At 39.8% G+C, this 23,856-nt stretch overlaps 1 protein-coding gene and 1 long non-coding RNA gene across 2 annotated transcripts in view; both read right to left on the reverse strand.

Annotated features, from left to right (window-relative positions):
- Window positions 1-735, reverse strand: part of TLK1 (tousled-like kinase 1) — a 234,667-nt gene extending 233,932 nt beyond the window's left edge. Inside the window, exon 1 of the mRNA XM_010843803.1 lies at window positions 647-735. The gene's annotated coding sequence lies outside the window, so the exon portion shown is untranslated. The remainder of the gene's footprint in view (window positions 1-646) is intronic.
- Window positions 736-14,656: 13,921 nt separating this feature from the next.
- Window positions 14,657-23,856, reverse strand: part of LOC104991372 — a 96,550-nt gene continuing 87,350 nt past the window's right edge. Inside the window, exons 2-3 of the long non-coding RNA XR_825605.1 lie at window positions 17,104-17,290; window positions 14,657-15,471 (exon numbers count right to left, since the gene is read on the reverse strand). This is a non-coding gene — a long non-coding RNA (uncharacterized LOC104991372). The remainder of the gene's footprint in view (window positions 15,472-17,103; window positions 17,291-23,856) is intronic.

Raw genomic sequence — 23,856 nt, forward strand, 5'->3', positions numbered from 1 at the left:
TGGAGAATTCCAGGGACGGGGGAGCCTGGTGGGCTGCCGTCTATGGGGTTGCACAGAGTCGGACACGACTGAAGCGACTTAGCAGCAGTAGCAGCAGCAGCAACATTCTTAAATCTGAAGCACCTTGAGGCTAAACTAGGATGCTTTACAAGGGAGAACCTGCTGGCTGATTAAATTAGGACAAGGTTAATTCATGGAGAATGCCATGAAGTGTGAAGAAGGAAGCTAGGAACCAACAGGAAATAGGCTTCTCTGACTGCTAGCAGCAGGAGAATGGAAATGCATTTGAACCTGAATATATCCCAGAGGCTGAGAGTAACTTCACCCAGAAGGTATGTACAGCTGGACAGACCAAGGAGGGCAGTTATGAGCAGGCAGCCCAGAAGGTAGTTCTAAAGATGCATCTACTTATCTCATAAGATCTCTGCGGCGACCTCCTTGGGCACATGAAAACCTTACTTCTGGTTTCTTTCTCTACTTCCTGCCCCATGTTACATTCTTAGAAACTGAAAAGTGCTCTGAAGACAAATGCTCAACAGCTCAGAGAATGCAAATCTTACACAATTGTCAGTGCCCGTAACACAGTACATATTGCTGCAGAAACTTTCATACAATAAAATTTAAAAAACATCATTGTGTTACTTACCTGGTTCACTTTGTATAACAGATTTTGGTGGTAGGAAGTCTTTTGGTTTTCACCATGAGTTACTTCAAACCGTTTGTCATGGTAAATTCACTTCCTCTTCCTTTTCTTGCATAAACTCATCTAAGGTACTACAGTGTGGTTACCCCACATTCTAATATACCAGAAATATAACTATAATACTTCACTGACCTTAATTTTTCAATGCTATTTTCTACGGACACTCTCAGCCTAATATTCTACAGCATAAATATGTTTGGTGATACCTAAGTTAAATGGAGGCTCCTTCCCCCTTTCTTCTCAGTCTAAAGCCTATATAACAAGCCTTGTCAGTTTGGAACTCCAGAAATTGATAAGCATCTGCCTAAGTGCAGCCTGGCCACTCCAACGGTTGTGTTTTATCATAGGAAAACATTCCTCATTCCCTCCCCCCAGTCCCCACTCCTCCTTATGCTGACTTCATGCCGCTTGAACCTAACATCTCCACATTTCCTGAGATCTCTGGGGTTGATATTATCTTTATATCTTATAATAAGTCCTGACGTTTGATTCCATCATCTCTTTCTTGCCTGGGTAAGTTAATACGTTCCCTCAAGCAAATAAGAGACATCCTATTACACTTCCTTTATCAACGTCAGTGTGGTCTAAGGGAAAAAGGATTCTGAACCAGGAGATAGAAGACTTCAATTCCAGCACCAACTCTTTTTATAACTGGTTATGTGACCTTGGAAAAGCAATTTAAGTCCTCTGTACTTCTAGCATGTAGTTTCCCAACTGTAATAAATATTATAAATCCATTCTGTCCTCATCATTTTTATCATCAAAGAACATTTATCAAATGCCTACTTGGTGACGGCACCTTGCAGGGTGCGGCAGGCAGTCAGAGCCCCTGTTAGTTAGGGGTCTAAAGCAGCGAGTTTGAGCCTCAGATGAGCGTTTGAGCACAAATTTTACTGCTCTTTGGGGAAATAAGAGGAAAACACATAGTAAAAAAAAATTTTTTTAAGCTAAATGTATTTAATATTTTTAAAAATCTGTCCTTTAAAGATTAAATCTAATATATTTTTGGTGTAAAAAATGTCATCTTATTATGAAAAATGTCATTTCTTCTATGAAATTATGGTCATACTAAATGTTACTTTCTAAAACTGCCCTCACCAAAATAAAATTTTACTTAAAAAAAAATTTATCTCTGATAGATTTTCATAATGGGGGAATTTCAAGTCCGAGGTCTGGTTGGGCCATATCTCCCTTGAGAAAGTGTTTTCATCCCCCCGAGAAGTCAGCTTCCACTTCAAGGCTCTGTAGTGTGTAGTTTCACCACATTCTGAGTTGGCAGTCTCTGAGCAAGTGAGGACTTAGTGTCTGTGCCACCTTTTAGCGTCTGTTCAGTGTGGGTAAGTCCTTTAGCTCCTCTTCCCCTCAGGTTCCTCATCTATAAAATGGGCTTGAGAGAGGTCAGCTTTTATCTGAATGGGTAACAAAGATTCTCTTCTTAACCTAACTCTAGTCTGGCTCCTCTAAACTCTCAAGGCCCTGACCCCAGGCTCTGTCCTTGAGACACTGGTCCAGTTTAAGCAAGAATCCTGCTGGGTCAGTTTAGTGGAAAATCTGGCACCTTTGATATCTGATCAAATTCCTCATCCCCCACCCTCAATATCTTATTACCCTGGCTTGCCTTCAGCAAGAATCCTGTTGAGTCAGTCTAGCAACAATCGCATTCAGTCCAGTTCAGTTCAGTCACTCAGTCATGTCCAACTCTTTGCAACCCTATGGACTGCAGCACGCACGCTTCCCAGTGCATCACCAACTCCTGGAGCTGGCTCAAACTCATGTCCATGGAGTCAGTGATGCCATCCAACCATCTCATCCTCTGTCATCCACTGCTCCTCCTGCCTTCAATCTTTCCCAGCATCAGGGTCTTTTCCAATGAGTCAGCTCTTCGAATCAGGTGGCCAAAGTATTGGAGTTTCAGCTTCAGCATCAGTCCTTCCAATGAATATTCAGGACTGATTTCCTTTAGGATTGACTGGTTTGATCTCCTTGCAGTCCAAGGGACTCTTACAAGTCTTCTCCAACACCACAGTTCAAAAGCATTAATTCTCTGATGCTCAGCTTTCTTTATGGTCCAACTCTCACATCCATACATGACTACTGGGAAAACCAAAGGTTTGACTAGACAGAACTTTGTTGGCAAAGTAATGTCTCTGCTTCTTAATATGCTGTCTAGGTTTGTCATAGCTTTTCTTCCAAGGAGCAAGCATCTTTTAATTTCATGGCTGCAGTCACCATCTGCACTGATTTTTGAGCCCCCCAAATAATATCTGTCACTGTTTCCATTGTCCCCATCTATTTTCTGTGAAGTGATGGGACCAGATGCCAGGATCTTAGTTTTCTGAATGATGAGTTTTAAGCCAGCTTTTAAACTCTCCTATTTCACTTTCATCAAGAGGCTCTTCAGTTCTTCTTCGCTTTCTGCCATAAGAGTGGTGTCATCTACATATCTGAGGTTATTGATATTTCTTCCAGCAATCTTGATTCCAGCATGTGCTTCATCTAGCCTGGCATTTCACATAACATACTCTCCATATAAGTTAAATAAGCAGGGTGACAATAGACAGCCTTGATGTACTCCTTTCCCGATTTGGAACCTGTCTATTGTTTCATGTCCGGTTCTAACTGTTGCTTCTTGAACTGCATACAGATTTCTCAGGAGGCAGGTAAGATGGTCTGGTATTCCCATCTCTTGAAGGATTTTCTACAGTTTGTTGTGATCCACACAGTCAAAGGCTTTGTCATAGTCAATAAAGCAGAAGTAGATGTTTTTCTGGAACTCTCTTGCTTTTTCAATGATCCAGTGGATGTTGGCAATTTGATCTCTGGTTCCTCTGCCTTTTGTAAATCCAGCTTGAACATCTGGCAGTTCATAGTTCACATATTGTTGAAGCCTGGCTTGGAGAATTTTGAGCATCACTTTGCAGGCGTGTGAGATAAGTGCAATTGTGCAGTAGTTTGAACATTCTTTGGCATTGCCTTTCTTTGGGATTGGAATGAAAACTGACCTTTTCCAACCCTGTGGCCACTGCTGAGTTTTCCAAATTTGCTGGCATATTGACTGCAGCACTTTCACGGCATCATCTTTTAGGATTTGAAATAGCTCAACTGGAATTCCATCTTAGTAATTTTCCAGACACTGATCCCCATCTTGCTCTTTGGCTATAAATCTCCACTTGTCCTTGCTGTGTTAGGAAGTGAGCCAGACCTCCCTTCCAACACACCCTATTGTGGTAGTACCTTGAACAGTCTTTCTTTTAACAAGTATCATGAATAACTTTTTCTTTAACATGGGATTCCTGAAAATGGCATGTATATTTGTATAGCTCTTGGGGCTCCATTCCCTGGGCACTAGCTGTACACAGCTTCATCCCTTTCACTCTCCCTTGATAAAGCACACCTGGATGGCAACTGAGTTAAATTAATTCCATTTTAATAGTGGTTCTCAGACAGGAGTGGGCATCGGAGTAATCTTTGCGACCTCATGGACTACAGCCCACCAGGCTCCCCTGTCCGTGAAATTCTCCAGGCAAGAATACTTGAGTGGGTTGCTATTTCCTTCTCCAGGAAATCTTCCTGACCAAGGGATTGAACCTGGGTCTCCTGCATTACAGGCAGATTCTTCACCATCTGAGCTACGGGGAAGTCCAGAGTAACCTCTAGTGCTGCCAGGACCCACACTAGAGTTTCTGATTCAGTAGATCTGAGGAAGGACTTGAAAATTTGCATTTCTATTAAAGTCCCATGAGATGCTGCTGCTCATGCTGGTAGTCCTGGAACCTCACTGTGAAAACCATTGTAAGCTAAGAACTTTGAATTTAGTAATCAAAGTAGAATGTAGTGATCAATCCAACAGTCAATCACTCACAAACTGTGCTCTTAGTATTTGTAACAAATTATTTACTATACTTTGGCTTATCTGCTGAATTAGTGAACCCTCAAGGGCCTTCTAGCTAAACAATTCTTTGATGTTTAAGTGAGGTGAGAGAAGACAGTGGGTCTTAATTTTGTTGAAGCCTGACTCCCTCTGCAATCTTTCAATTCTTCCCATTACCCCGTCGACCCCACCTATCTAAAGACTAACACTCAGTGTCATAGGGACCAAGGATGGTGCACGGTGTCTTGGTTTCCGGCATAAACATGGAGTGTCTTGTCGGCTGTAAGAGGGGTCTTCTGTTTTCCTCAGGGATCTTTCCAAGAGGATCACATCTACATTCTGGCGCTCCTGAGGCTGGAGGGAGGTCATTCCAGGCTGAGCAAATGCTGCAATTTGCTTTCAACAATGTGCAACACAGGCACCAGTTTTCCAAGGTGATACTAGTGGTAAAGAATCTGCCTGCATTGCAGGAGCCAATGTGGGTTCAATCCTCGGCTCAGAAAGATCCCCTAGAGGAGGAAATGGCAACCCCCTCCAGGATTCTTGCCTGGAGAATCCCATGGACAGAGGAGCCTGGTGGGCTACATTCCACAGGGTTGCAAAAAGTTGGACATGACTGAAATGACTTAGCATGCAGGGAAGATGGGCACCGCGGTGATATATTGCTCTTTCTCTGATAAAGCCTACAGGGCATCTTAAGTTGCCATCCAAAAGGAACTGAAGAAAATTTCAATTGTATATACAAACACACACACACACACACGAACACCTAACAGTAACATATTGCCTGTGACATATTTAATCAATTGTTCTTTAGAGGGTGATGGTCTAAAAGAAAGAAGAAACATTTCTCTGGGAACTTTGGAAGTCTACTGGCTTTATAGTCTGCCAGAAGCCAGGAAAGACAGCTTAGCAGAATAGGCAGTGAGAAGTATACTGAGCAGCTGTTCCTTCACTCTAGGTCCAGTTTCTCTTAGAAGGAGGCTCTTGTAGGTGCATTCACACAGTCAACTCATGGTAAGTCATTTTTAATTGAGGAAAAAAACCCACAAAACCTAACATGTATGAGGGTTCTTTGTGTGCCAGAAATTATTATAAGGACTTTCCTGGTATTATTTCATTTTACAACAGTCCCATACATACTATTATCATCATGCTATAGACAAGAAAACTGAGGTACCAAGAATTAATTAGTTTGGACAAGATCACACCACTCAGTACAAGGTAAAGGTGGGATTCAAACTAACTCTGGCCCTTGGGTGGAATTTTGTGCTGCTTTTTTTTTTTTTTTAAACAGAGGACAACAATCTTCCAGATTAATTAAATCCATGATTCAATATTTTATTGAACCACTTAACAATCAGAAACTGTCCTGGGCTGAATTGTGCCCAACCTTCCCGCTCTCCACTGCCAATATCTCTAAGTCTTAAATCCGCAGTACTCCAGAATGTGACCTTTAGAAAGAGAGTCATTTCAGGGACTTCCCTGGCAGTTCAGAGGTTTAGACTCCAAGCTCTCAATGCAGGGGGTCCAGATTCAATCCCTAATTAGGGAACTAGATCCCACAGGCTGCAACTGAGAGTTCACATGCTGCAACTAAAGACCTAGCACAGCCAAATAGATAAGTAAATAAAAATAAATAGTGTTGTTGAAGGTGCAATTAGTTAAGATGAGGTAATATTGCAATAGGGAGGGCCCCTAACCCAATATGACTGGTGTTCTTATAAGAAGATGGCCATTTGCAGACCTTAATAGACATTTCTCCAAAGAAGACATGCAGATGGCTAGTAGGCACATGAAAAGATGCTCAACATTTCTAATTATTAGAGAAATGCAAATCAAAGCTACAATGAGGAACCACCTCACACTAGTCAGAATGGCCATCTTCAAAAAGTCAACAAATAACAAATGTTGGAGACAGTGTGGAGAAAAGGGGAACCCTCTGATACTGCTGGTAGGATTGTAAGTTGGTACAGCCACTATGGAAAACGGTATGGAGGATCCTCAGAAAACTAAAAATAGAATTACCACATGATCCAGCAATCCACTCCTGTTGGTATACCCAGACTAACCTGTAATTCAAAGATACACACATCCCTATGTTCATAGCAGCATTGTTCACGATAGCCAAATCATGGAAATGACCTAAAAATCCACTGACAGATGAATGGATAAAGAAGATGTGGTACATGCACATAATGGAATACTACTCAGTCATATAAAAGAACAAGATAATTCCATCTGCAGCAACATTGATGCAACTAGAGATTATCACACGAAGTAGAGTAAGTCATAAAGAGAAAGACAAATACCACATGGCATCGCTTACATATGGAAGTTGAAATATGGCACAAATGAATTTCTCTACAAATCAGAAACAGACTCAGACACAGAGAACAGGCTTGTGGTTGCCAAGGTGGGGGGAATGAAAGCTTGGCAGTTCGGGGTCGGTAAAGCAAGCTATTCCATTTAGAATGGGTAAGCAATAAGGGCCTACTGTATAGCACAGAGAACTACATTCAGTATTCTGTGATAAACCATAATGGAAAAGAATATTAAAAAACAATGTTTATATGTGTATAATGAGTCACTTTGGTGTACAGCAGAGAGTGGCACAACATTGTAAATCAACTATACTTCAATTTAAAAAACAAAGAAAAAGATGACTCTTTGAAGACAGATACACACAGAGATAACACCATGTGACTACAAAAGTAGGTGTTGGAGTTAGGCAGCTACAAGCCAGGAAACACCAAAGATTGCCAACGAAAAGTCAGAAGCTAGGTGAAGAAAGGAGTCCCCCCAGGTTTCAGAAAGAATGTGGTTCTGCCAACCAACACCTTGATTTCAGACATCTAACCTCCAGAACTGTGGAGACGATGCACTTTTGTTATTTTAAGCTCCCGCTTTGTGGCATTTTGCTGTGGCAGCCCAAGGAAACTGACATCGGACTGAGGCCTTCATTCTGCCTTTCTCTCCCTTCTCCCTCCTGACTACCAATGACAGCAGTGTCACAGAACAGCACTGGCAGGACAAGGATGAGAACCTGAGTTGTTCATTCATTCAGAACTTGGCTGGATTCCTGGCACATTGTAGGTGATGAATAAATCTTTGTGGATTGAGTGAACTTTTCCAGCATTTACTAAGGGACTACTCTTTGCCAGGATTATCTAAAAATGTGACAATAAGTCTTAAAAATCAAGAGTAGACAGTGAATAACATTCCACCTTTCAAAGTGACAGACAGCTTGATAAATATTAGTCACCAAAATGTCTTTCAGAATCCCCATCACACATGTAAACATGACCGTGTTGATTTGCTTTCTGGGCTTTCCTATTCCACTCATCTATCTTCAAGTAATGCTCCACCTCTTTTCCAATTCCTTGCCCCCCTCTGGTGGAGGTGCTAAAGAATGGAGGAAGGTATGAAAAGCAGATGGCAGGAGGGAGAAGCACACCCCAAAGCTGATCACAAGAGACCGTGCACCACCGTCAAACTGTAGAACAAGCACTCTGAGCACGCTGCAGACGTTAGTATCCAACGAAGGCTTATCAAGGTACTTGAAAAAGGTTTGCCCAAAGACAAAGAATGAAACGAGTATTCTGAGAGTAAATTTGTTGAACATATGGAGTGAAAAGAGCAAAGAAAAGTATGTCATACAGTCTCATTTTTATAAAACAATGACAAAAAATTCCTGTGTATGTATGTGTGTGCAGGAACTGTTTATGTACATTTATGTATATTTGAGATTGTGTGAGCGTAGAGAAAAAGGTAAAAGTATGCTCTTTTAGTCTCCTGTGGTTGCTATTACAAACTGACACAAACTTGGTGTCGGAAAACAACAGAAAGTAGTTAAATTCACACAAATGGAAAGTTGAATGGTGGTTTCCAGTCGGAGAGAAAGTGGGGGTTGTTACTGAATGGGTATAGACCTTCAGTTTTGCAGGATGAAAACAGTTCTGGGGATTAGCTGCACAATAATATGAATGTACTTAAGAACTAAATGTACACTTTAAAATAGTTAAGATGATAAATTTTATGTTCTGTATGTCTTACCACAATTTTTAAAAAAGCTTGACACATTTCAGATAAGTATTATTTTTAACCCTATTTTGGAGGAAACGAGGCACTGAAACTTGCCCAAGATTACAATCATAGTCAGTGGCAAAGTGAAAGTGAAATGAAAGGGTTAGTCACTTAGTTGTGTCTGACTGTTTGAGACCACATGGAGTGTAGCCTGCCAGGCTTCTCTGTTCACGGAATTTTCCAGGCAAGAATACTGGAACGGATAGCCATTCCCTTCTCCAGGGGATCTTCCTGACCCTGGCATCGAACCCAGGTCTCCTGCATTGAGGCGGATTCTTTACTCTCTGAGCCACCAGGAAAACCCAGTAAATGGCAAAGCTGGGATTCAAATCCAAGACAATCGACTCTAAAGATCTTCCTCGTAATCACTATGATATATAAAAGATAAAATAGTCTCTAATTATTGAAAAAAAAAAGACAAAAAGAAAAAGACAATCCCTAGAAAAAACAGCACCCACAAAGTGATTCTCTTTTGTTCTGAAGGCCAGAAGTCTGCCATCAGCTGTTCTGAGCCAGAATTAATGTACTGGGAGGACTGCAGTGCCTCTGGAATCTCTAGGGGAGAATCCATTCCTTGCCTCTTCCAGATCCTGGTGGTGACTTCCAGGCTGAGTCACTAAAGGTGTTGTGTAGTTTCTGCTATGCTCTTTTGGACAGATTGCTCTGAGGGAGACCAACCATCATGTGAGGACACCCAGGCAGTGCTGTGATAAGGCCCATCTGCAGAGGAACTGAGGTCTCCCATTGACAACAGGTACTGTGCTGCCAACCATGTGAGTGTGCCACCTTGGAAGTAGATCCTGGAGCCCCAGACAAGTCTCAAATAATGAGAGCATTCTCAGAACTGCCCAATTACCCAGCCAAGATTTCCTGAGCCACAAAAACATATGAGACATAATAATGTTTATTGTTTTGATGATTAAATTGTGGGATAATTTGCAGCATAGATAGTGATATGGGAGAAGGAGAAACCAAGCCAAACAAACAAAACTATCCCCCCCAAAATTCCTCTTTCTACCCCTAGCATTATATTTTTTAAAAATTTCACAGAGAATAGTTTGGGCTCATGTGGTATTAATCTCTGAGAAAAGAGACAGATTTGAGCGACACAGAACATTCTACATTCTCAGGAGCAGAGAGGAAAGAGCCCATAGTTTTGTTGTAGTTACTCTGCCTCTTCTCATACTGAGGAGTATAATTAGTATTGGTTGTTACTGCTTATCAGTATACATCCTATTTCCTTCCAGTAATAGTGCTCCACTTTTCCTCTAGGGAGCTACTCTGGGAGAACATAAAGGAGCAAGGGAATGAAAAAAAAGCCTATTTGAAGGCAGAATTGATTGACAAATAAATAAACAAAGGAAGCCTCTGGATGCTGGACTTATAACTTCAATCATCTGTGTGAGTCACACATTTAAAGGAGAGCTTAGCTGTGTGTGTATGATGCCAGCGCACTCCTCTTCTAACCCTCATAAACTCCCTGGATAAAAAAAGAAGACGTACAAGCTGTTAAAAAACCCAAAGCTTTCCACTGCTTCACAATTAAGTATAGATCAGTTTAAAGCATTCTACAATATGATTAAATCCATTATCTAGTATTCCCTCCCTCTCTGTGGTTAAAACATGGTATTTGTCAGCTCAGGGCTGCTATCGCAAGGTGCCATAGACTGGGTGGCTGAAATAATAGACATTTATTTATAACAGACAGTCTGGAAGATGGAAATGCAAGATCTGGGTGCCAGCAGAGTTGGTAGTCTGGTAAGACCTCTCTTCCTGGCTTGTAGACAATCACCTGTGTGATGGCCTCACTGTGTCCTCATATAGCCTCTTCTCTGTACGAATGTAGTAGAGAGAGAAAGAGAGAGATCTCTGGTGTCTCTTCCTCTTCTTATAAGGATCTCAGTCCTATTGGGTTGGGGCCTCAATCTTAGGACCTCATTTAACCTTAATTTCCTCATTAAAAGCTCTGTCTCCACATATAGTCACCTTGAGGTTAGGGCTTCAACATATGAATATTGAGAGGGGGACATAATTTAGTCCATGACAGATATTCACTGCTCACTAAATATCCATGTGTTTCCTACCATTTCCCAGGCTCCTTATGGTCAGTCAGGGTCATGTGACTAGTGGTAGCCAATCAGCTGCAGCAAAAGATACTTCTGATTAAAGATTTTAAAAGCTTGGTGCACAACCTTTAGTTCTATTTTCCTCTTAATGACTCAGAAGCCATATATTCCAGTTGGTGAGGTACAAGATGACATGGCCTCCATTAGCACGGGTCTTGAAATGACTATGCTGCAGCAACTCTCCCACACCATGCCCCCACCCCCCATCAGCTTGCACAGGACATATATCTTGAATGAGAAATAAGTCTTTGTGATGTTAAGCTTTTGTGATATCAGGGTGAATTTGTAGTTAAGCAAAACCTTGTGTTTCCTAATTCTTAATCCTTATCCTTGGAATTACTAAATAAATGGAAAGATGGTTCATTTTCATGGATCTGAAGTCTTTATTATTGTTAAAATGGCAATATTCCCCAAATCTATATATTCAACACAATTCCTATTTAAAATCTCACTTTTTAAAAACACATTTGACAAGCTAATCCTAAAATTCATATGGAAATACAAGGGACTTCAGAATATTGAAAATATTGAAAACAATATTGAAAAAAAGAGCAAAATTGGAGGATTCACATTTCTCAATTTTAAAACTTACTACAAAGCTACAGTAATCAAGACAGTATGATACTGACATAAGGCTAGATATATATGTATATGGAATAGGATTGAGAATCCAGGACTTCCCTGGTGGGCCAGTAGTTAAGAATGTGCCTGCTAATGCAGGGGACATGGATTTGATCCCTAGTCTGGGAAGATCCCATGTGCTGCAGAGCAACTAAGCCCATGTGCTACAACTACTGAAGCCCATGCACCCTAGAGACTACGCTCTGCAACAAGAGAAGCCACTGCAATGAGAAGCATTGCAACAAAAAGTAGCCCCCACTCACTAGAGAAAGCCCGCATTTAGCAACAAAGTTTCATTGTAGCCAAAAATTAAAAAAAGAAAAAAGAAAGTGAGAAGCAACTCACAGACTGGGAGAAAATATTTACAAATCATATATGTAATAAGGGTCTTATATGCAGCATATATAAAAAACTTTTACAACTCAACAATGGAAAGAAAAAACTCAATTTAAAAAAGTGGGCAAAGGATCTGAACAGACATTTCTCCAAAGAAAAAATTAAAATGGCCAGTTAGCACATTAAAGATGCTTAACATCATTAGTCATCAGGGAATGCAAATCAAAACCATGGTGAGATAACCACTTCACACCCACTAGGATGGCTGCAAGAAAAAAAGGAAAAAAAATTCTGGAGAGGATGTAGAGAAATTATAAGCTTTGTACCTTACTAGTGGGAATGTAAAATGGTGCAGCTACTTTGGGAAATGGTTTGGCATTTCCTTAAATAGTTAAACATAGAGTTACCATGACCCAACTTTCCACTCTTTAGTTTATACCCAAGAAAATTGAAAACATATATCAATAAAAAAAAAAACCCGTACATGGATGTTCATACTTTATTATTTATAAAAGCCCCAAAGTGGAAACAATCCAAATGTCCATCAGTTGTTGAGTGGATACACATGTGTTCTTTTTTTTTTTTTTTAAGATTTGTTGTTTATTTATTTTATTTTTGGCTGGGTGTATCTTCATTGCTGTACCTGGGATTCATCCAGTTGTGGCGAATGGGGGCTACTCTTTGTTGCATTGCACAGGCTTCTCATTGCAGTGGCTTCTTTTGTTGTACAGGCTTTAGGGTGCACAGGTTTCAGGAGTTGTGGCTTCCAGGCTCTAGAGCATGGGCTCAACAGTTGGGCACATGGGCTTAGTTGCATGTGGGATCTTCCAGGACCAGGGATTGAACTGATGTCCCTGTATTGCAAGGCAGACTCTCAACCCCTGGACCACCAGGAAGGCCCCTACACATGTGTTCTTAAGGCCTCCTTAATTTCTGGAATAATCTTTACCTGACCCAAACTTAGAGTCAGCCATTTCTCCAAGTTCTGGTATTTTTCATTAGTGAATTTAGAACCCAAGGCTCATCACTAAGTATACTCATTGCTACTGGGCTAGTTGCTTCTAGGTACTATCAATGGATAGAGCTGAATTTTCTCGTTTTAGTTCTAAAAGTAATGCATCCTAATTTATAAATTTATATGATATCTACCCACTCCTTACAGTCTTCTGTGAGTATTTAGGGATTTCCTTTGATGGAGTCCTATATACCAGAGCCCCCAGGAAGCAGACTGCATGGTAATACATGGAAAATGGTGGAACATGTAGTAAGAATGAGAAATAAGCTTTTGTTACTGTAAGCCTTTGAAATTTGGGATCATTTGTTACAATCAGCCTAATCTAGCCTAATCTGACTGTTACAGTAATTATGCACAAAGCACTGCGCTAGATCCAAATAGCCATTTTAATATAAGTATCAAGAAGTATTAGGAAAAAAAAAAAAGAAGAAATATTAGGAAGTTAAAATCTTGTTTGCTTTCACATAAATCAGTAAGGCATCAGCAGAGTAGAAGTCCCATCAGAAATTTCAAACTGGCCAAATTTTGTAAAAAGCATCTGGTACTCAATTCTGAAATAAGAAGGGCCAGTTTCTATATAACAGAGGTTAAATCTCTAGGAGAAACAGGGTAACAAGGGCTATGTTTTCCGTATAAAAATCTCTTCACTAGAATATGAGGACTTCATGTCACTGTACAGATTTATGAAGAAAACAGAATTCTTAATAGAGCCTCGGGCATCTGCTCATATCATGGAGGGAAAGCACTCCCAGAAGCAAGTAGACAACATTTGCCTAGAACCTGCTATTATTACATTCTGTGCATATGGTAGCTAAAAACTCATTAGTTCTATAATTCTGGCTGAAGTTGGCAAGCCACCTCCAGAAATATTTCATACAAGCAAAGTGACAGAAGGCAATTTCCTTTGTTACAGGATGAGCTGGTTAGGGTAGTGGTCATGCACACACAAAAATCAACCAGATAAGAGTGAAACTACTCTTATGAAATGTATTCACAGCTTTTGGTAAGTCAGTTTTCATGTCCCTGGCCTCATGTTTGTCATCTAAGAATACAGTATTGGTCTGACTTACATAATTTCTTTCAAATAGGATTAGAAAATATATTTCAGTAGCCACCATGAGACAGATATATATTTATTTTGTTGAAACAAAAAACCAGAGTGTAGTCACTTTGTTTTAACTTTCCTCCCACAGCCTCCGTTCCTTCTGCAGGGAACTGTTTGTTTCCCTCCCCATCCGCATGGTACCCCATGTGGAGTACCATCCGCATCCTCTTTCTTTAAGTAAAAATGTCCCAGTAATACGTTGAGGCTCCCTATGCCCTTCAACACGAAGAGCTGACCCCCACCCTTATCCTCAGGCTCTAGTGATGAATACAGGACCCAAAATTGACCAATTAGAATGTCAATATATCCTGTCGTCATAACTGGTTCAGAAACGTGTACGTGACCAACTTGGGCCAATGAGAGGTTCCCCTCAGGTTTTGTGCTGAAGTCTTTACAAAGATACTTTCTTTCCAGTGGATAGAATGCAAGCCTGGAGTTGTTTTTGGAATCTTTGCTACCACTTCAGCAGAGCCTGTCAGACAATGCAGCTGTAGAGGAAAGCACAACTAAGAGATTCCTGACTCTCTCTTTTGTGTGCTGCTGCTGCTAAGTCGCTTCAGTCGTGTCCGACTCTGTGCGACCCCATAGACGGCAGCCCACCAGGCTCCCCTATCCCTGGGATTCTCCAGGCAAGAACACTGGAATGGGTTGCCATTTCCTTCTCCAATGCATGAAAGTGAAAAGTGAAAGTGAAGTCACTCAGTCGTGTCTGACTCTTAGTGACCCCATGGACTGCAGCCTACCAGGTTCCTCTGTCCATGGGATTTTCCAGGCAAGAGTACTGGAGTGGGGTGCCATTGCCCAAGATCCAAATAATCTCAAAACTACAACCTGGAGCTTTTTTCATTTAGATGAGTCAGTAAATATCCTTTTTACATTTAAATCAGTTGACTTTCTTTCATTTGCAACCATAAGAATTCTGACTAACGCACTCACAGTTACAGGACAAACAACCAGAAAAATATAGTCCTCTCTGGTCTTACTTATCTCAATGACAAGTCATTGAGCCAGAAACACAATACAAATAAAATTTCTTCCCAATATAGTACATTTTCCCAAAGAATCTCAAAGCATTTACAACCTCAGAAAACAATACCCTGGAACGGAAGAGACACTTTGAAAAGAAGACCTAACTCTTGTTCATCGAGTTGAAAATAACATCGATCTTTTCCTGAGAACAGGCTATGTACCAAGAACTGTACAAGGTATTTTATAGCTTTACCTTATTTAACATTCACTATTTTATTAGGTTGGTGTTATTTTGCCCGCTTTATAGATAGGGATGTTGAGGCACAGAAAGATTTATTTTCCTGAAGTGATTCAGCTCAGAAATGACCTCTCCAGCATTTAAACTCATGTCTTTCTGGCTCAGTCTGTGCTCTTTTATGCAACATTGCTCATCTCTTTATTTACCCTAATATTATGTCAATATTAGCCTTTCTATCGATACTTGCCCACTCACCACTGACAACTGGCCTTCTGCCTCCTAAAGTCCTAGTTGCATTGTGTGAATCGGACACCTTACCTGGGCAAGGTAATTAGATCTGTTCATTTGGATATTTAAGTGCAGGACCCAGAAGGATATTCACTCAGTGCTAGATTCTTGACCTGAAAAGGCATATACGCTACTGGTAAGATGTACTTTTTTAATGTAAGGAACAATATCGTCCTACACCTTTAAATTTTTCAGTAATTTTCTCATGTTCTCACGTATAACTTTTCTAGGATCTCCCCTGTGAGGATTTCCCCTTGAATTGTCCGAGACTCTCAGGGTCTTTCTTGGTACAAAATGATCCACTTAGTCAAACCTCAAAAAGAAAGAACTGGAAATGTGATTGGTTCTCTAGCAGTATCAGTCTTGTCCCTGTTACACTGCATTATGTTTCAGCGCTGATCTCTTGCTGGCTGGTGGATGCCTGCCCATCTCAGTTAGCCTGGATTCTCATTCTTGGCATCCAAGATCAAACCTTGGTTGACTTGCATTTACTTATTCAACACAATGCGGGAGAGCTGGGTCTCACAGAGAATCCAGCTGTCGGAAGTTTGTGTTTAATCCAGGTCACCAGTTTATACTTGCCCTTCCTTCTTGGTGCCACATTTTTTGGAAGCTGTAGTGTCCGGTTCTTCCTGAGGACAGGCCCATGTTGGTTGACCTTGATAGGCTATTGAACTTTAATTCGAAAAACAGAAGGTCTCTGCTCTTCTGTCTCAAGAAGTCTTTCCATTAAGAGAAAGGTGCTAATGACCTTTACATTTGCATGATTAAGGAGGGTGCATTCAAAGGATTCCCTCATTAATAATGAAACTCCTGGATTAGTTATTGTCCCCACCCAAGAACACAGACATCGCTAAAAGATTTTCTAAAATGGTACCTCACCAGGCACCCTATGCCATCTTGAGTCAGAGGCTCGACAAGTTAATTAGTAAAGCAGGCTGACTGACAGAGAAAGAGACTGACTTTCTGACTTTGCCTAAAGTACCAGTTCTGATGCCTAAGACCTTGTTATTCTTCTGGCCCTTCCTTAAGTTCCACCCATGTTAGTAAGGGGCCACCTCTGTTCAGGAGTTCATACTGCAGGTCAAGTTTATATTCCAGGGGAAGGCAACTTCATAGTATAAAGGGCTAATAAAAGGTAATTATTTCCATAATGATTACTATGAAAAATTAACATACATTTCCAGAAGCTCACCCTCCTTTCACCAATTAACTGCCACAAACACGTTAAATAACACTCCATTGTCTTGAATAAACAATAACAGAATAAAGAAAACTTTGTGTAACCATTCTTGAAAATGTTAATGCTGGACTTGATGCAAGAATTACTGAATGTTCTATGGAGAACACGAAAAGCCAGAACTATAAACACTGTTTGGTGAAATGGCCAGTTATGTAAAGGAGAAATGGGGCAGAAGTCGGTCAGTATCCCCCACTGTACAGTCTGTGTGTATTTTGAGAGCCAAAAGCAGTTGGGAGACAAGAAGAAGAATTTTTTCGTAGGCTTGATGATATATTATATATTTATGATATTTATCTGTATTTTTACGTATTTCAAATAACTCATGATTTTAAAGCATATATAGGTTATTTGAAATACATAGAAAATACAGATAATAGTACTCATAAGCCTCCCAGATTTAACATATTTTCACTTTTTGCTCCATTGTATTAGTTTCCTAGGGCTGCTATAACAAGTTATCACAAACTTCATGGCTTAGAACAACAAAAATATATTCTCTTACAGTTATTCCAGAAGTCCAAAATCAATATGTCAGCAAAGTTGATTCCTTCCGGAGAGGCTCAGAGGGAGAATCTTTGCCATCCCATTGTGGCAGCTGCCAGGATTCGGTGTCTTCTGCCTTCTCTCTTCTTCTAAGGATACAGTCAGTCCTTGGTATCCATGGGTCCTGCATCCACAGAGTCAACTAACTGCAGACAGAAAAATATTCAGAAAAAAAAAATTTCTAGAAAGTTTCAGAAATCAAAACTTTAATTTGCCAAACAGCCTGCAACTATATACATAACATTTACATTGTATTTACAACTATTTACATAGTGTTAGATATGACACCCCACTCCAGTACTCTTGCCTGGAAAATCCCATGGATGGAGGAGCCTGGTGGGCTGCAGTCCATGGGGTTGCTAAGAGTCGGACACGACTAAGTGACTTCACTTTCACATTTCACTTTCATGCATTGGAGAAGGAAATGGCAACCCACTCCAGTGTTCTTGCCTGGAGAATCCCAGGGACGGGGGAGCCTGGTGGGCTGCCGTCTATGGGGTCGCACAGAGTCGGACATGACTGAAGCGACTTAGCAGCAGCAGCAGCAGATATTATAAGTAATCTAGAGATGATTAAAATTATACTGGCAAAGGATGTATATAGGTTATATGCAAATACTACACCATTTTATGTGAGGGACTTGAGCATCCCTGAATTTAGGTAGATACCCACGAGGTCCTGGAACCAAACATCTGTGGACACTGAAGGGTGACTACACCTGTCCTTGGATTTAGGGCCTACCCGAAATCAGGATCTCAAGATCCTTATATTAATTTCATCTGCAAAGATCCTTTTTCCAAATAGGGACATATTCTCAGGCTTTTGGTGGAACACATCTTTCAGGGGGTGGGGGCACTCTTCAACCCACTACAACTATTTACCTTAACCCTTACAAATAAAATGGCACAGATATAGTTGAAATTCCTTCCTCAACCTTCTTCTGTTTCATTTCATCCTCATTTTAACAATAATCCTAAGTGTTGCTGCTATGTATGTTTCAATACTTTAACTACCTTTATATCTGCAAAGAATTTGCAGTTGTTTATATATAGACACTACTTTTATAAGACTAAAAGATTTCTATAAATGGCAACACTGTGTACATTTTTTGCAACTTTCTTTTTTTTACTGAACATCAATATTTTAAGATTTACCTGTGCAGATACACATAGCTATGATTTACTTATTTTGACTATGGCATGAATGTCCACAGTTTATTTCTCCATTCCTCTGTTGAAAGACATTTGGATATTATTATGATTTGGATATTATAAACTTAGTGGTCATGATCATTCCAGGATGTATCTCCTATCCTTGTATACACACATATGTGAGAATTTCTCTAGGGTTGATACCTTAAAGTGGAATGGATAGATTCCATTTTTTTTTCCCCTCCATTTTTCTATTTTCTTGAAGGGAATATGTAGACATCAATTGTTGTTTCTTGAAAGTTTGCAAATACTAGGGCATAAACTATCTGGATCTTACTCTGTTTGGGGGATGGGCTTTTTTTTAAACTATAATTTAATTTCTGTAATGACTGAAAGTATATTATATCTTTAAAATTTCTGTTTTAAATTTTGGTCTTTTATATTTGTCTGGAAAATTATTCACTTTATGTTTTCAAATGTTTTAGTTTATTGCTGTTCATAATAACATGGAATTGGGGTTTTATAAGGGCAAAAGTTTGAATATTGGTAATTTCATGTGACGACATAAAAATTTCTTGTGGCTTTAAATGTTCTTTCTTCATTTATAATTATGAGTTTCTTTCATTACTAATATCATTATTTGTATTTTTGGTTTATTACCAAATACCTCTGTATTTTATTAGTCTTTCAAAATGTAAGATTATCTCAGCTGTTTCTTCATTTTTTATTTCATGAATTTCTAGACCCTGATGCTGGGCGGGACTGGAGGCAGGAGGAGAAGGGGACGAGAGGATGAGATGGCTGGATGGCATCACTGACTCGATGGACATGAGTTTGGGTAAACTCTGGGAGTTGGTGATGGACAGGGAGGCCTGGCATGCTGCGATTCATGGGGTCGCAAAGAGTCGGACACGACTGAGCGACTGAACTGAATTGAACTGAGTCTTGTTTTTATTTTTCCTTCTTGCTGCCATCTTGTGACCTTTGAATTTACCCTTTTGCTCTTTTTCTAGATTCTTGAACATTGATCTCATGGCTTTTTAACATTTCTATTATCTGATATAAGTACATTTAAGTTTAGTCTCTCCTAGATGTATCCAAATTTTAATAAAAGGTATTTTCATTGTCATTTGGTTCTACATATTTTTTATTTCTATCTTAAATGTTTCTTTGAAAAGTAAATTATTTAAAAGTATGTGTTTTAGTATCTATAATACAGGAGGGTTCTGTTTATTTACCATCTTTTAAATAATTCATTTAAAATTTTATTTAGAGAAAATACATTAGTTTTATAGTATTTCGCTTTATGGCCTAATGTATGATTTGTTTTTGAAGAAGTTTATGTGTGCATGAAAAGAATGGGTATATTATGATTTTCATGGTTAAGTACTGTATTTATATTAAGCTGATAATTGTGTAGTTCAAGCCTTCTAGAAGCTTATTGATTTTTTTTTTGACTCTTCGATCTATCAATTCTAGATACATGTATTAAAATCTACTATGATTCTGGATTTGTAAACTGACCCTGTTCACTTTTGCATTTCATATTTTGAAACTTGGCTATCAGGCATATACAAAGATGACAGTTACTTTCTCTTTGCACCCTGTAACATGTGGAATCTTAGTTCCCCAACCAGAGACTGAATCCACACTCCCTGCATTGGAAGCATTAAGTCTTAACCACTGGACTGCCAGGGAAGTCCCTCTCTTAGCACTTTTAAGACATTAACTCCATTTGCCTCTGACCTCTATTTTATTGTCTATCCAATTGTTGATTCAACGTAGGCAATCTGTCTCTCTTTATTGTTGATTTTTCCCTTTGTCTTTAATGTTTTACCATTTCATTATGAAGTTTCTAGGTAGATTACCCTACATGGAAATCTTACAGAGTCCTCAGACTATGGCTGCTGCCACTCAGCACCCATTCCCTAGGCCAATATCCTGGCTTGTCCTGACCCTGAGCTGTGGGCTTCCCTGGTGGCTCATATGGTAAAGAATCTGCCTGCAATGCAGGAGACCCAGATTTGATCCCTGGGTTGGGATCCCCTGGAGAAGGGAATGGCAACCCCTTCCAGTATTCTTGCCTGGAGAATCCCATGGACAGACAAGCCTGGTGGGTTACAGTCCATGGGGTCACAAAGAGTCGGACACGACTGAGTGACTGTCACTGTCACTGAGCTGTTGGCGACTTCTGGCTCTTATTACTCTGGCTTTGAGTTTTTGCTTTATTTCCAGAATTCATCATTTTATTTCTCTTTTTTCTTTATTCATTTTTCACATTAAAATGATTTAGTAATATTTTATCCAGAATTTTTATGTGATTATAGTGGGAAGAGTTTCTATGTCAGCTCTGTCATCACTACTGATGAATCAGAAGGCTCTGAAACCCCCTTTACTCTTCTATGAGATCAGGAGAAAAAATATGGAGTCGACTGCTTTCCACTGAGAGCCCAGAACTGAGAATCAGGGGATAATATTCTCTTCCATTCAAAATCCCTGTCTGACTTAAGGTCAGTGACCTTAAAAATGTGATGACGTACAGAGTAAAATGTTATATAAAATTAAGTGATGCCACTGTGAAAGAATATGTTATTATTTACATTTTATAGGGGAGGAACTGGGGCTCAGAAGCTAAGTAACTTGATCAAAGTTAGAAAGGTAGTAAGTGAAAAAATTAAGATTTTAAGCTATGATTCTGAGAACAAAGCCCACATTTCCCCTATTATGTTGCCTCCTAGGAAATTGTAATCTGCGTAACAAGAAGACATTTTAAAAAGGTAAAAATTAAAGAATCAGGATACATTTAAGGGCTAAGCTGCGTAGCATAGAAAAAATTATAAAAGGAAGATATCAATGTGGGGTATATATTATATATAGATATATATCACTTCACTCCTGTTGAGAGAAATCAAATAGCTGCATGTCAGTTGAATGCATTTCTCACAGATAGGATTACCTGTCGAGAACAGTTTTGGAAGAGCTCAGCAGATGGCATTCCAAATGAGAGATGCCCACATGGGCTGTGAAGGCTATAATGGATTTCAAACATCTATGTCTGTCTCTCTGGCAAATGACATTGCCTTGAAAAGGTGGATTTTTTTTCTTTGTCGTTTGAAGGCCGTATCTACTTGTAAAGAGAGGCACATTTGCCTTATATGGATTGGATCTAAATCTGTGTGGACACATCAGATTGTGTGTGTGAGTTGACCCAATTATATTGGGTGATTCTGAGGTTAGAGGTACTCTAGCTGATTTTTTAAAATTAGTAAATTAATTAATTTGGCTTTTAAATTATTTTTGGCTGTGCTGGGTCTTTGTTGCTGTGCATGGGCTTTCTTTAGTTGTGGTGAGTGTAGGCCACTCTTAATTGCAGTGCATGGGCTTCTCATTGGGGTGGCTTCTCTTGTTGCAGAACAAGGGCTCTAGGTGCATGGGCTTCAGTAGTTAAGACCCATGAGCTTAATTGCCCCATGGCACGTGGAATCTTCCTGGACCAGGGATTGAACCTTTGTCCCCTGCATTTGCAAGTAGTTCTTAACCACTGGACCACCAGGGAAGTCCACTCCAATTGATTTTTTTTACCCCTAATATTTGCCTTATTTCTTCATAAGATAAAAGGATCTGATTTCCCAAGCAAACATGCTATTTCCTGGTGTAAAGCTGATGTTAACTGATGTCTCAGGTTTTAATTCTAAAGCTTTAAGTTGTATATAATAGAAAAACCTAAGTGAAAGTGGCTAAACAGTAAGGAATTAATTTTTCCAAACAGGAATTTTGAAAGTAGAGTGATTTCGGCCTGGTCAATTTAAGAGCTCAAATATGTCATCAAAGACTAGCTCTTTCCATGTGTTCTTGCTCCATCCCCAATGTGCTGATTTCTGTTACCTTGCTCTTCTCATTATGGTTCTAAGATGGCTGCCTCATCTGCAGGAATCTTTCCTTCATAGAGCAAAGTAGAGGCATCAAAAAGGGAAATTTTTCCTCACAGGTAGAGAAGAAACTCCCAGAAGATACCACTCATTCCAGAAGTTTTTTTCACAAATCATTTGCTAGAAGTGCCTCATATACCCATTCCTAAATAATCAATGGCAAGAAAAATGGAATTATACAATGGGTTTTGCTAACAGAGGCTCATTTTTGCAGGCTAGAGAGGGCTTATTTGGCCATGATAAGGATGAAGCTAATCAGGGTTCTACTGGTAAGCAACATGGGAGCGACCAGCTTTCAACAGGTAACCAAGAACACTTGCTACATGTATGTCTTGTTGGGCTGGGAAAATGTGCTAACAGTTTTTACCTCTCGGTCAGTTGGTTGATGAAGGTGATTGTCATTATTTATCCACCAAAGAGCTGTGAGTAATATTTTGTTTTTAACCAGAAATACTTTCTCTTTTTTAGTTCATGAAGCTTGAATCTATAATACTAAAAACAAACAAAAAAAAACTATAGTTCCGTCAGCTCAAAACACCATCTTCTTTCTTAAAAAAAAAAACAAAACACTCTACCTACTTCTCTGGCCATAGAGCTGGCCATAGAGCTGGGCATATGACACAGGATGGCTATAGTGATTGGTCTGTGATGGGCATGTGGCTCGGGCTAGGTCAAGTGTCTTTCTCAAGATTTTTCTAACAGGAGATGATAGAAAAAAAAATTTTTTTTGTGGGTTAGGGTGGGAGTCACATACAGCATTATAAAGGCTGGAGACAAATGTAGCCATGGTTCTGGATGATAGTTATAGGTGTCCTGAAATAATGAGAACACATGCAGGGAAAAAAAATCAGAAGCAAGGTATGGGGTAGAAAGGAGGACAGAAAAAGGAACATTCCTACATTGTTTGTGAGAATGTAAATTGGAGCAGCCTCTATGGAGAACAGTATGGAGGTTCCTTAGAAAACTAAAAGTAGAGTTACCATATGATCCTGCAATCCTACTCCTGGGCATATATCTTGAGGAAACTAACTTGAACACATACATGCCCCCCAGTGTTCATGGGCAATAGCCAAGACATGGAAGCAGCTTTAATGTCCACTGACAGATGAATGGATAAAGAAGATGTAGTACATATATACAATAGAATACTACTCAGCCATAAAAAGAATAAAATACCATTTGCAGCAACACTGATGGACCTAGAGATGACCATATCAAGTAAAGTATGTCAGGCAGAGAAAGACAAGTATCGTATGATATCACATATGAGGAATCTAAAAAGTGATACAAATGGACTTCTGTACAGAAAAGAAGCAAACTTATAGAAAACAAATTAATGGTTACCAAAGGGAATAGCTGGGGATTGGGAGAAGTAAATTAGGAGTTTGGGATTAACATATACACACTCAGTTCAGTTCAGTTCAGTTCAGTTGCTCAGTCGTGTCTGACTCTTTGCAACCATATGAATTGCAGCACGCCAGGCCTCCCTGTCCATCACCAACTCCCGGAGTTCACTCAAACTCATGTCCATAGAGTTGGTGATGCCATCCAGCCATCTCATCCTCTGTTGTCCCCTTCTCCTCCTGCCCCAATCCCTCCCAGCATCAGAGTCTTTTCCAATGAGTCAGCTCT

The sequence above is a fragment of the Bison bison genome, unplaced genomic scaffold, assembly GCF_000754665.1.
Source record: "Bison bison bison isolate TAMUID 2011002044 unplaced genomic scaffold, Bison_UMD1.0 scf7180017864190, whole genome shotgun sequence".
NCBI classification, from domain to species: Eukaryota; Metazoa; Chordata; class Mammalia; order Artiodactyla; family Bovidae; genus Bison; species Bison bison.